This window comes from Panthera leo, chromosome B1, assembly GCF_018350215.1.
Source record: "Panthera leo isolate Ple1 chromosome B1, P.leo_Ple1_pat1.1, whole genome shotgun sequence".
Classification (NCBI taxonomy): domain Eukaryota; kingdom Metazoa; phylum Chordata; class Mammalia; order Carnivora; family Felidae; genus Panthera; species Panthera leo.
Window position 1 is genome coordinate 201,898,610 of NC_056682.1, and position 12,178 is coordinate 201,910,787.

The window sequence follows — 12,178 nt, forward strand, 5'->3', positions numbered from 1 at the left end:
GTCCTCTGTCCTCCTCCCTTGTCTCTTTCTGTTCTCTGTCCTCCTCCCCGACTGTCTCTGTCCCCTGTCCTCCTTCCCGGCTGTGTCTCTCAGTCCTCTGTCCTCCTACCTGGCTGTCTCTGTCCCCTGTCCTCCTCCCCGACTGTCTCTGTCCTCTGTCCTCCTCCCCGACTGTCTCTGTCCTCCGTCCTCCTCCCCGACTGTCTCTGTCCTCTGTCCTCCTCCCCGACTGTCTCTGTCCCCCGTTCTCTGACGCACCTGCGTGTCTCTGCAGCACACACACAGAGGAAGAGAGCCCCAGAAGAGAGAATTAAAGAGGAAAGAGAGGGGGGAATTCGGTGGGAGTTGTTTCCTTTCCTTTTCTGTCTTTGTGACTTCATTTTGCTCTCCCTGCGCCCGGCCTGCACTCCCCACGCGGCCACTATGTGGCGCGCCTCCCGACCAGCCATCAGGTAAGGGGAGGGAGCCTCTCCTTTCCCTTCTCACAGCGTCTTCTTCCCAGAAAATACTCTCAACATATCCCGCAATTTCTCCACTAAGAACACACTAACAAGGGGAAAACTCCCTTCCTATGATTTCCTATCATCACACACTTTTCTTAGGCGCAGACGTCAGGGGGCGGTACTGTTTGTCAGGAAGGCCGTGGACCAGTTTCCACTCCCGGCTCCGTCCGTGACCGTGACCGGCTGTGTGGCCCTGGGCAGGCCGCTCGCCCGGACCCGGCTCCTCAAGTGTGCGCTCGGAAGGCGGGGCCCCTGGGGCGGCACAGCTCTGCCCTCGGGAGGGACTCCCCGAGGTGTGCCAGGGGACGTAGTCTGGCTGCTCCTGTCCCACGCCCAGGACGATGACAAGAAAACCAGCAACCCCAGCGGGCGTCACTGAAAAAGAAAACGCTCGTGCAGCTTCAAAGGAAACGCTTACAACCAACGTTAGCTGTGCCCTGTGTGTGCGAGCACTCGTGTGTGTGCACAGAGGACGTGCGAAGAAGCACGTGGCTGCGTTCATCTACCCGCGATGAGTGGAAGGGAACTGATTTTAAAAGACTCATTTATTTCAAGTGTTTGCTAGGACCTGCTGTGTGCGGGGCCAGGGGTGAGTGCTGGCGTGTGTGGGGGGTGGGGCGGTGGCTGAAAGGGCCCTGTCCCCAAGGGGCAAGCAGACAGGCAGACGCGCCCTGGGGGGGTTCCTCCGCTGGCCAGCCCTGGGGCGTCTGGAAGCACAAGGGGGGCAAGGGAGGCTCGTCCTTGGGGGGTCAGTCTCCCAGACCTGCCGTCTGAGTCTGAAAAGACGGCTGGGCACAGAAGGTGGGCAAGGCCAAGGACGCCCCGTGGCCCTCAGCACATGCCATTGCAGACGTAGTCCCTGCCCCCGTTTCCTCACCTGTAAAACGGGGATGGCCCTACCCCCCCTGCACTGCCCGGAGCGAATGTCCACGGTGAGCTGCTTGCTGGGGTGTCAGAGGCCCCATCCGAGACTGGGGGGCTCCCACTGTTCCCCAGGCCCAGGTAAGCTGGCTGATGTCACCCGCAGCCCCAGCCTAGGACCCTCCTCTGTCCACCTGGCAGCATGTTTCTGGAATGAGCCCTGCCCATGTCCCTGGTGGGGGCATGGTTACTCGCCTGGGACCTCTGCGTCACCAGCACGGGCCCGTAGCCATCAGGAGGCTGGCATCCTGGTCTGGTTGCCGGCTCTGTCCCTCATTTGGGACACCCAAGCACCTATGCCCACCCTGACCTGTCCCCCTGCCCCCCAGGTGGAGTCAGGGTGGTACAGACAGCTCCCCGGGCCGCGAGACTTGACCCCCGGGGACGCTGGGCAGAGAGGTCCCCTTCTGGGGATAGGCCACCGGTGTCCACATCTGCGATCGGTATCGTTCTAGCTGTCACTGTTTGTGACTAGGATTGAGGCACAGTGACAGATGGAGAGACGCTGAAAGAGTGAGCATAGAAGTCAGTGTTCTCATGCTTCTGCCCAAAAGAAAAAAGAAAAAAGGAACGAGAAACAGGAAGACTTCTGGTGGGGGTCGTACCTGCTGGTGCTCCCAGCTCCGTCTCTGGTGTCCTCGTCAACCCACCCACAGGGGCTTCTGGAGCCCCTGCCCGATGCCCAGCACATGCCAGCTTGCAGGTGCGCTGGAGAACAAGGATGTGGAGATGCTGCCTCGTGGACACACAGGTGCCTAACAAAGCCCCCACGGCCACTGCAGACATGGGGGGGGGGGCGGGGGGCGGGGCCTCAGTGCAGAAGGTGGGGGTGGGGGTGGGCTGTAGGGTCACAAGGAGCCAAGACTTCAAGTGGCCAAAGGAAGCACCTGGGCGGAGTGTTGCAGGAAGAAGCAGCCACCCGGGCAAAGGCCCTGGGGCGCGACGGTGCCCGGCATGTTCTCAGGACGTGTGGAGCCCGGTGTGGCTATGGTAGGGGAGTTGGGGTTTGAGAGGTGCGACCAGGTCACGGGTGAGCAGGGCTGGAACTGGCAGACCCCCAGGCCAATGTGTGGATAGGGTGTCGCCAGCTGGGCCCCGGATGCCGCCACAATGGAAGTCGGCCGACCACACCTTCGTTACCATCAATGTTTGCTCATTGTGTTTTGAAGCTGTATGGTTATGCGCAGAAATAAATCTGGGTTCCTGGTGGAACGACCTTTTAATCATCGTGCGTTTATCCTTAGTGACAAATTTGCCCTAAAGACTATTCTATCTGATGGCAGTATAGTTATGACAACTTTTAGGGGGGTTACGGTTTGTGCAGTAATCATATTTCCATACCCTCGACTTCTCTATAGGCTTGTCTTTTAAAATTTTTTAATGTTATTTTTAATTTTATTTTTGAGAGACAGAGTGAGAGCAGGGCAGGGGCAGAGAGAGAGGGAGACACAGAATCTGAAGCGGGCTCCAGGCTCTGAGCTGTCAGCACAGAGCCCGACGCGGGGCTCGAACTCACGGACCGCGAGATCATGACCTGAGCCAGTCGGATGCCCAACCCACTGAGCCCCCCAGGTGCCCCTATATGCTTATATTTTAACGTGTCTTTTCTACAATGTATGTGTTTGAATGTGGTCTGCCAATCTTTGTCTTTGGCTTGTTAGTCTATTTACATTTATTGTAATTATTAAATACCAGTCTATATTTAATGGAATCGTTAAGGTATTTAGATCTACTATCTTCGTATTTGTTTTCCGTTTGTCCCTCCCGTTTTATGTTTTTTCCTCTTGTTTATTGTGTTCCTGATTTACCAAAGTCAAATTCAAACTGGTACGTTCACCCCTCCCCAGACAATGCTATGACATACTAGAAGACATACTAACTCGCTCATCCTTTCCCTGCTTTATGTGTTACTGTTAATATTCATTTTAATTCCACTTATAAATGGCTATTGTTTACATACTCTCTTTGGATCCCTTTCTGCAGCTTTTCATTCATTTCTGTATTTCTGTGCTGGCTTCTTCTGCCCGAAGACCTCTCTTCAATGTTCCTTTCCTTAAAAAAATTTTTTTAACGTTTTATTTTATTTTTTTGAGAGACAGAGAGAGACAGGGCACGAGCAGGGGTGGGGCAGAGAGAGAGGGGGACACAGAATCTGAAGCGGGCTCCAGGCTCTGAGCTGTCAGCACGGAGCCAGACGCGGGGCTCGAACCCACAAACCATGAGATCATGACCTGAGCCAAACTTGGACCGAGCCACCCAGGCGCCCCTCTACTGAACACTCTTTACGGATTCCTTTTCTGTGCGAAAATTCTCCCTCTTGTCAACGATTTTCTTGAATATATTAGTCACAGTTATGAAACTGCAAGGCGAGAGCAGCATGGTCGTTGTGGGTCTGTTTCTATTGTCCATTTCCTCCCTTGACCGTGCTTCTCATTTTGCTTGGTAAGTTCGAATTGAACGCAAGGCTTTGGGAATGACGAATTGTGGAGGTTCTGGCTGGTGCTCTCGTCCTCCAGAGAGGGTTTACTGCATCCTCCGATGGGTGAGTAGACTGGGAGGACGTAGACGTTAACCCAGTCGGGGAACCGGCCGGCTCCAGGCTGGATTACGGTCTTTGCAAACCTTGCTTTTCCCTCTGGTTCACCCTCACTTCCAGACTACGTCCCACCACGGGTATCAACTGAGAACTTGAGGTGTTTTCTGGGATTCCTACTCTTTGGGGGACCTTGAACATCAGATTTTCCCCTTTGAGGATGGTAACGCTAAAACCCTGTTCCGATTTTCCACGGCTCCCTTTTTGGGCGTTGCCTCTTGAGCGGCTTAAGCGTCTGTCAAACGCCCCCACGGGAAAACTACCGTGCGTCCCGCAGTCTGTGTCTGTCTGAGATCTTGCATCTCAAGCCCCGGTGGCTTGGGGGACACTCTGATGCCTCCAGGCATTTTAAAAATAGGTTTTTTTTTTCCTAGCTGCTCTCAGTTAGATGTCAGTCTACTACAAACCTCTCCGTCATAGCCGCACGCCTGGAGGATGGATTACAGGAGCGCCATCCGGAGGCAGGAAGAGCAGGGAAGGGGCTGCTGCCCGGACGGGGCAGGGCAGGTGGGGAGGAGAGGGTGAACCCAGAGCCTCTGGAGCCGGGCTGGGGCCGCAGGACTTGTCGCTGATGAGATGGGGGTAGCGGGTGCCCATCGAGGGGAGGGAACAAGGGAGGCTGGCGATGCCGTCTGGGAGGCTGGGAAGCGCAGGTCTGGAGAGTTAGGGGCGAAGGAAGCGAACTGGCCTTCAGACTGGGTGAATTGGCAGGGCCAGCGGGACATCCAGGTAAAGGAGCCCAGGAGATGGCTGGAGCTCCAGGACACGAAGTCCGGAGGGCGAGGAGATGGCCCCAGGTGAGCAGCAGAGAAGAGAGGGAAGGAGCCCAGAGAACCGCCCCGTGTGAGAGGTGTGCTGCAGAGGGGAGAGGGAGGGGCAGCCGGAGAGTTGGAAGGGAGGAAAGGAAGGGAGCAGAGATTCCCAAACGGAGGGAGCGTCCCCAGAGGGAAGTGCCACAGAGGGCTCTCCCGTGTCTCCCTGGTGACCCCAGTGCAGGTCAGCGGGGGACTAGGGCCAGGTTGGCAAAGTGGGCGTGTGACCGGAGGGCGGGCTGGGGTCGGCCGGAGCCGAGCTTGCCTGACGAAGGCCCTGCCCGTGCTGCGGGCCATTTCCCAGTGCTCTCCTGCTGGCTCGACTGGCTTGGAGGGGGCTCCGGGGCTTTGTGGACCCAGGATCCCCGTCCTGGAGGTGCAGGCGGTCCCCTGCAGGCAGGACCAGCCACGGCACCCTGGAAGGGAGATGCATCCAGAGGTGGGTCAAGCCTCATCAGATTTCAAGGGCCAACTTCAAAGCGACCGCAGGGCTTGGTAGAAAGCCCAGGAATGCCAAGGGCGGGGCGGAGGCTTGGCGGGAGGATCCCCTTCTCCCCGGAGAGCCAGCGGTGACCTCTGGCTGCGAGGTGGGCGGGGCCAACGGGAAGTTCCCACACCTGTGTGGGGGAGGGGGGTCCAGGCATCTGAGGTCTGTGGGCTCCTGGCCCACCTGTCACCTGCTGCCGTGGGCCGTCAGGAGGGTGATCTGCCCTCTCTGAGCCCTGGCTGTGTTCTCCAGAGAATCAGCGGAGGGAGAGACATCGACCCAGCCTGCCAGGGGGGACGGCGGCGGGAGGCTCCGTGAGATGCCGCTGCTGAGGGCCGTGCGTACGCGAGAGCGTCATGGCGTGCGCACAAGTCCCAAGGAAATCAAGGACAGGGTTCCCGGGGGGAGGAGAGGAGTCCACCTGTGCAGGGGCTTTCTATCGCACACACATGCGCACAGGCTTACACGCGTCCTTATGCTCTTGCACAGCACATGCACACGCGTGTGCTCACAATCGTGTACGCACACCGAGACGGGCGCATGTAAGTGCACCGCGTGCCTTTGCACACACACCCACGCACCTGCATACATGCACACCCACGTGGCCCACACGGAGGGGTCGCCTGTCCTCGCAGACGCGGCAGGCTCCGTGAAACCCCAGCACGGCCGGTGCCCGCGCCCCACTCCGTCCTGTTAACAAAGACACTTTTTTTTTTTTTTTTTTTTTTACTTTTTTAATGTTTATTTACTTTTGAGACAGAGAGACAGAGTGCAAGCAGGGGAAGGGCCGAGAGAGAGGGAGACACAGAATCGGAAGCAGGCTCCAGGCTCCCAGCCGTCATCACAGAGCCCGACGCGGGGCTCGAACTCACCAACGGTGAGATCATGACCTGAGCCGAAGTCGGACGCTCAACCGACCGAGCCCCCCGGGGCGCCCCATAACGAAGATGCTTTCTAAATGAAAGGAGGGAAACACTTTTTCTAAACAATTTACAGTCCAACTGAAAAAAAAAATCAAAGGCCAGCTAAGCAGCCGCGACCCCAGGGCAGGGGTGCAAGGGAACCTTACGTGACGTCCGTCCTCCCAGACCGGTGCCCGTCGCTCCATGGAAGGGCCACACACGCGTGTCTCAACACCTCCCTCCGAGGGGCAGGAAGCGGCCACACGCAGATGGCCAGCTGGAGAGGCGTGGGGGCAAGTGACCTCCCCGGAGTCTCCTGTCTCCTCCCTGCTTCCTCTGGGTAGGGTGGTGACTTGGACTGTCCCCTGATCTGCCTCACCAGGGGCACAGGTCAAGCGCCTCCTCTGTCAGGAAGCCCTCTGGGACTGCTGCAGGCCGAGTCCCTCTTTGGCATCTCCGGTCGACTGTCACGATCATTCCGCAGCCGCCTTCTCAGCGGCTGAACCGGAGCCCAGGTGTCGTCGGCGGTGCCCGGCCCGGGTGGGGGATGGTGTGGACGGGCACCCTGGCGTCTCCCGTTCACTTGCTTGTTCACGTTCCCAGGATGTGTGGCCCGCAGCGTGGGTCCGGCTTGGTGCCTGACTCCGGGCCGTGGCGTCCATCAGGACCACCGCCCTGGAGAGACACGTGGGTCCACGGACTGTGGCTCTCGCCCGGCTGGAGTTGGGCCGGGGGCCGGGGTGGGGGCGGGAGGTGTCCTCCAGCCGGGTGCTCACCTCAAAAAGAACCCCCTACCCCTTAGCTGTCACCCCCCCGTCTTCCCAGCCTCCAGTCCTCGTGGCTATTGGATCCGCCCTCTCTCTGGGCTTACCCGTTCTGGGCACTGTGTGCGCACGAACCGCACAACGTGGCCTTTAGTGACTGGCTCCTTTCACTGGGCGTGATGATTTTTCTAAGTTTCGTTATTTGCTTTGATGGGGGGAGGGGCAGAGAGCGGAGGGAGAGACCGAATCCCAAGCAGGCTCCAGCGGTCAGTGCAGAGCCAGACGCGGGGCTCGAACCCACGAATCGTGAGCCCAGATCAAGAGCCGGGCGCTTAGCCCACTGAGCCGTCAGGCGCCCCAAGCGTGAAGTGAGGTTCCAGCACGTGGCGACCAGTATCAGCACCCCATTCCTTCTCCCGGCCGGTACCATCCCGCGGTGTGGGCGGCCCCGGTGCGTTTATCCCGGGAGTGAATCCCCGGGTCACATGGCCACCGTGCCGTCCAGAGGGGCTCGGTGTCCAACACAGGGTGGGCACATAGTAGGTGCTTAAGAAGCATTTGCTGACCTTCTAGAAGCTAAAACAAGACTGGGGGGGGGCCTTCTGCTCTCACCACCTGAAAGCCTCGCCTGGAAAGAAAGGGCATCCTCTCGGGCCTAAGGAGCGTCTCCAGAGGCCGCCCTGCCTTCTGCCTTGCTTGGCACCTAAGCCTGGCACAGAGCGGGGTGAGTGCGAGAGAAGCGTGGGGGGCAGGGGAAAGAAGGCGCTAGGCGGGCACGTGTTGGTGTCCCGCGTGGATGGCGGGCGAGCCAGGGGAGGGGCTGGGGCACAGGAAGTCCCCGGCAGCAGCTGCGGGCCCCTCTGCGCTGGGCACGAGGGGATCAGTGATCCCCAGAGGCACTTGCCATGTCTGTCGGGGGTCATGCTCATTAGTCAACTGTCACTCCCCCTGAAGCCCCCCTGGCTGCCCCCCACCTGCCCCCACAAGCACGTGGCCCTGTGTTTCCCTTGCTCTTGCCCTGCCAGCCAAAGCGGGACCCCGGACCCTGCTCGCATTTGCACAGACCGTTGATAAGCAGGGACTCAGGGTGTGAACTGGCTAGTGTCCCCGTCCCCTGCGGCCTGACCAAGCTCAGCTCCATCCACCGCGGGGCTCGTGTCCTGTCCTGCAGTGGCCTCTCAAGCACATTGGTGCACGGTGGATAGCCACGTGCACACACACACACACACATGGCACATAGGGGCAGAGAGCAAGGTGTGGAACCAGCCAGCACGGAGACGGCGGGTTCATACAGGCATGCTCGAAAACGACGAGCTGTCTCTGGACAGAGACCCGGGAGAAGCTAGGCGCTGGTCCTGGAGGCTGGCCTTAAGGGAACTGGAGGGGCGGCTGCGGCTCGAGGACGAACAGGCCTCACCCCTCCTGTTGCCCTTTGGAAGTCTGTACCGTGTGTCTGTGATCTTTGCCAAGATCAACTCTGATTTCCAGCATTGGAGATTGCCCCCTCCCCCTCCCCTCCTTGAGCCCCTTCAGGGTCTCTCTTGTCCTGAGGACAAAGCCCAGTTGCCCCCTGCATCCTAGCGGGGGCTCTGCTGGCCTTGCCAGCTCACCTGCTCCATGAGGGTCTGATTTCAGTGCCGGCTTGAGCTCGCCCCGGGGCCTTTGCACAAGCCCCGCCTGTGCTGCAGCCCGCAGTCCTTCCTCCTGCGCTGCCATCCAGGCTGGCCCAGCTGGGAGCCTGTCACAACCCCACTGGGATTAGGTCTCTGTAACCTCCCTTTTCCCAAGGATCCTCAGCTATCCTCCCTTCCTGCGGCCCCCAGCGAGGCTCCTGGGGCATGTCTCCCCGAGGGCCTGGCCCTCGGGGACCAGCAGACACTTCTCGGGGCCGGGAAGGGCCAGGAAGGGTGTCCGGGCGGGGGAACCGCACGGACAAGGACCAGGAGGAAGCAGGGTGAGCGGCCCAAGGCGCGATCTTTCCCGTCGATGTCAGCTCAGTGACGTCACATGGGCCGCCTGAACCGGGCCTTGGAAGGGTCTTTCTGCCAAAGACACTGGCGGAAGCTACAGAAAAGTTTCGCTCGGTGGGGCTCGGGCCTGGGTTTGGGGAGCATCGGGAGACAGGGGGAGCGTGCGGGCGGCAGGAAGAGGCCTGAGAACCTGCCGGAAGGAGGCTTTGGGCCACGCGGGGCGTGGAGGTGCGCGGGGCCCCGTGGGATTCTCAAAGACGCCCCGACCCAGGGCCGGGTCAGACCCCACCCGCGCCCCGCGGGCCAGCCCTCCGGCTCCCCTCCGCTCCCCTCGCCCCGGCCAGCGCCCCCCGCGCTCTTGCCCTGGGAACCTTCCAGCTGAACTTTGCTGGGGCTGAACTCTGAGTCACTTCAAGGCAGTTTCGATTAAAACACAAGAAAGAAAAGAAAGGAAGGAAGACAAGAAGAGAGAGGGGTGGGGGCGGCCTGCGCGGGGAATTCCGCAATTACCCTTTGAAATTAGAATATTCAAACAGATGTTTCTGTTTTCATCCTGTCCTGCTCTCTTTCCAATCCAGTGAAATTAGGTCCAAAGTCATTATTCACCTAATCACGCTAATAGTTTAACATCCGATCTGCCCTCTGTCCAGACGGGGAGGGGAGTAGCCGAGGCTCCATTTTAACACTTCCTTTCCACTGATCCCTTAATTAAGTGGCATCTGTTCTAATACAAGTTAAATATTGCAGTTGACTTTATTTTCTTTCTCCTGGTCCTCCGGGTCCTGAGATGAGGGCAGATAAAGTGAAACACATTTGCTTCCCGGGAAGGAGGAAAGGACACAGAGCTGCCTTTCTGGAAACGCGGCCCATCAATCATAAACTGATTACAAATTCGTCACCTTGAATCAATTTCTGTTCACAAGTTCAAAAGGCACTATGAGCTCGGGGCTATCTGGAATATTCTACATGTGGAGAGGATTAACATTTGATCGAATTCCTCCTTCTGAGCGGGAGACCGGTTTGGCCGAGCTTGGGGTGGGGGAGGCGAGTTCGAGACACGTGGGCTTTCACCTCCAAGAGCGGGCGCCCCTGCGTTCCCAGGCCCCCCTCCGCCGCGGGGAGTCTGGCTGCTGCGGGGAGGGGTCCCGGGCACCTCGATGTCCAACCCGATCTTGCCCGAGGCAGGCAAATCGCACCGTGGCATCATCTCTCATAGGCGGAATTTTCCTTAAGGTAACTGTCCTGAGGGAAGCAGCACTGTGAGAGAGACAGAGAGAGAGAACCGCTCACCAGATGGGAAGTGAAGGACGGGCTCGTCCCAAAGGCCCCAAGATGCCCTCGGACTTCTGCCCCCATTCCAGAACCTCAAGAAGGGGGACTTCTGTCCCCGTGTCCTGAGGTCTGGCGAAAGAAAAACCTTAGCTTATCAACAAGCCAGGCCTCTGAACGGCCTTGTCCGAACTCAGGGAGATGAGGTGGGGATGTCGGGGGGGGGGGGGGGGGGGGGGGCAGGGGAGGGGAGGCAGAAAATCCCACTTCAGAGGGCTCCCGCTGGACTCCAGGTCAGACACGGTTTTGAAGAATGTCACCATTTTACCCCTGGAAAAGGGAGAGGAGGGGAGAGGGTGGAGTGGGGTTGGGGTGGGGGGGAGAAGGAAGGAAAGAGGGAGGGAGGGGGAGAGGGAGAGAGAGAGGGAGGAAGGAAGGGAGGGAGGGAGGGAGGAAAGAAAAAGGGAGGGAGGGAAGAAGGAAGGAAGGAAAAAGGGAGGGAGGGAAGAAGGAAGGAAGGAAAAAGGGAGGGAGGGAGGAAGGGCAAGGAAAGGAGAAAGGAGGGAGGGAGGGAGGGAAATACCGGGGCTTGTGGCCATCAGGGCCCCTGTACCCCTGCTCCGCCCTCCAGGTGGGGTCCTGGGCACATGACAGCCCCCAGCACCTGTGCCTCTCCGTCCAGTCCTTCTGGACGCGGGGGCCCTGCACCCGGACAGCCCCGTGGGCACGCGGGGTCCGGGGGAGGGAAAGAGGGGGCGTCCGGGCCACCCTGGCGTCAGAATGGGGGGCGGGGCGGTCGGGGCACGAATCCAGCCCCCGCTCCCTGCACGTGCTGCCCCGGCAGCCTCCCTCATGCGCTCAGCTCGTCCAGACGCCGGAACCCTCCAGCACCATTGGCGGGAACGTAAACTGGTGCGCGGCCTTCCTCTGAAACATTAAAAATAGAATCACCACGTGACCCGGCAGTTCCACGTCTGGGTGTGTTCCCGAACTAATTGAGAGCAGGGGCTCGAAGACAGGCTCGCCCGCCCAGGTTCGCAGCAGCTGAGTCGTGGGGGGCAGCCCGGGGGGCCTGTGGCCGGGGTGGGGGGGGGGGGGCACCACCGCGCGGCCCGTCCGGACAAGGGGGCGGCATTCAGCCTCCGAGGGAAATTCTATCGCTTGCGGCACCGTGGAGGGGCTGGGGGACCCTCGGCCGAGTGACACAGGCCAGTCACAGAAGGACGAGCGCTCGCAGGACAGACGGGCGACCGAGGGGGGCGCCGCGTGCGGCTCGCGGGTCGGGCGCTGCCTCCGCTGGGTAAAGCGCTCCAGGACCGGCCGTGCCACCGTGCGCCCGTGACACCCACTCGATAAGAGATCGTGTTTGTCGGGTCTGGTGTTAAGTGTGCTCATTTTGTTCATTTTCACCCCCTAGTGGCCTCTTCTGGGTGAAAGTTCTGGGGAGAAATCTTCCCGGGCCGGAAGTCTGAAACCCACGTGCGGGTCCGTCGCGAACGTCACCACGCCGGGCTCCGCTCAGGGGCACCAGCGTCCCCCGGGCCTGCGCCAGGAGACCCTGCTCTGGCCCCAGGCCCTCCTGTCCCAGATGAGAAAAGCGAGGCCCCAGGAGGGAAGGAGGGTCTCCAAGGTCACCCAAGGTTCTTCCCTGATGGCACGAAGGGGCCCCTGGACCCCTCCTGCCTGCTTGCCTGTTGCTGCTGAATTTACATCCGGGACCCTGCCTTCCGCACCTCTGAAGTCCACTCCCAGAATGCGGAATGTTCCAGGCCACCGTGGGTGCCAGAGACGGAGGTGGCCACCGTCCCCGGTTAGCTCTGAGCGGAACGACCTCCCGGGACCTAGAAGCTGGTGTTGTGGCTGCAGCTGGGGTCGGGAGAGAGAGGGACCACGGACGGGGAGTCCCCGGGGAGACAGCTGGGAGGGCAGGAAGGAGGCCTTGCGTCCCTTGGGGGAC

At 59.9% G+C, this 12,178-nt stretch overlaps 1 long non-coding RNA gene across 1 annotated transcript; it reads right to left on the bottom strand.

Annotated features, from left to right (window-relative positions):
* Positions 1-9,679: 9,679 nt before the first annotated feature.
* Positions 9,680-10,967, bottom strand: LOC122217266. The gene is made up of 2 exons (XR_006201374.1): positions 10,835-10,967; positions 9,680-10,209 (listed from the first exon to the last, which is right to left on the bottom strand). It is a non-coding gene; the product is annotated as an uncharacterized LOC122217266 (long non-coding RNA).
* Between the last annotated feature and the right edge of the window lie 1,211 nt (positions 10,968-12,178).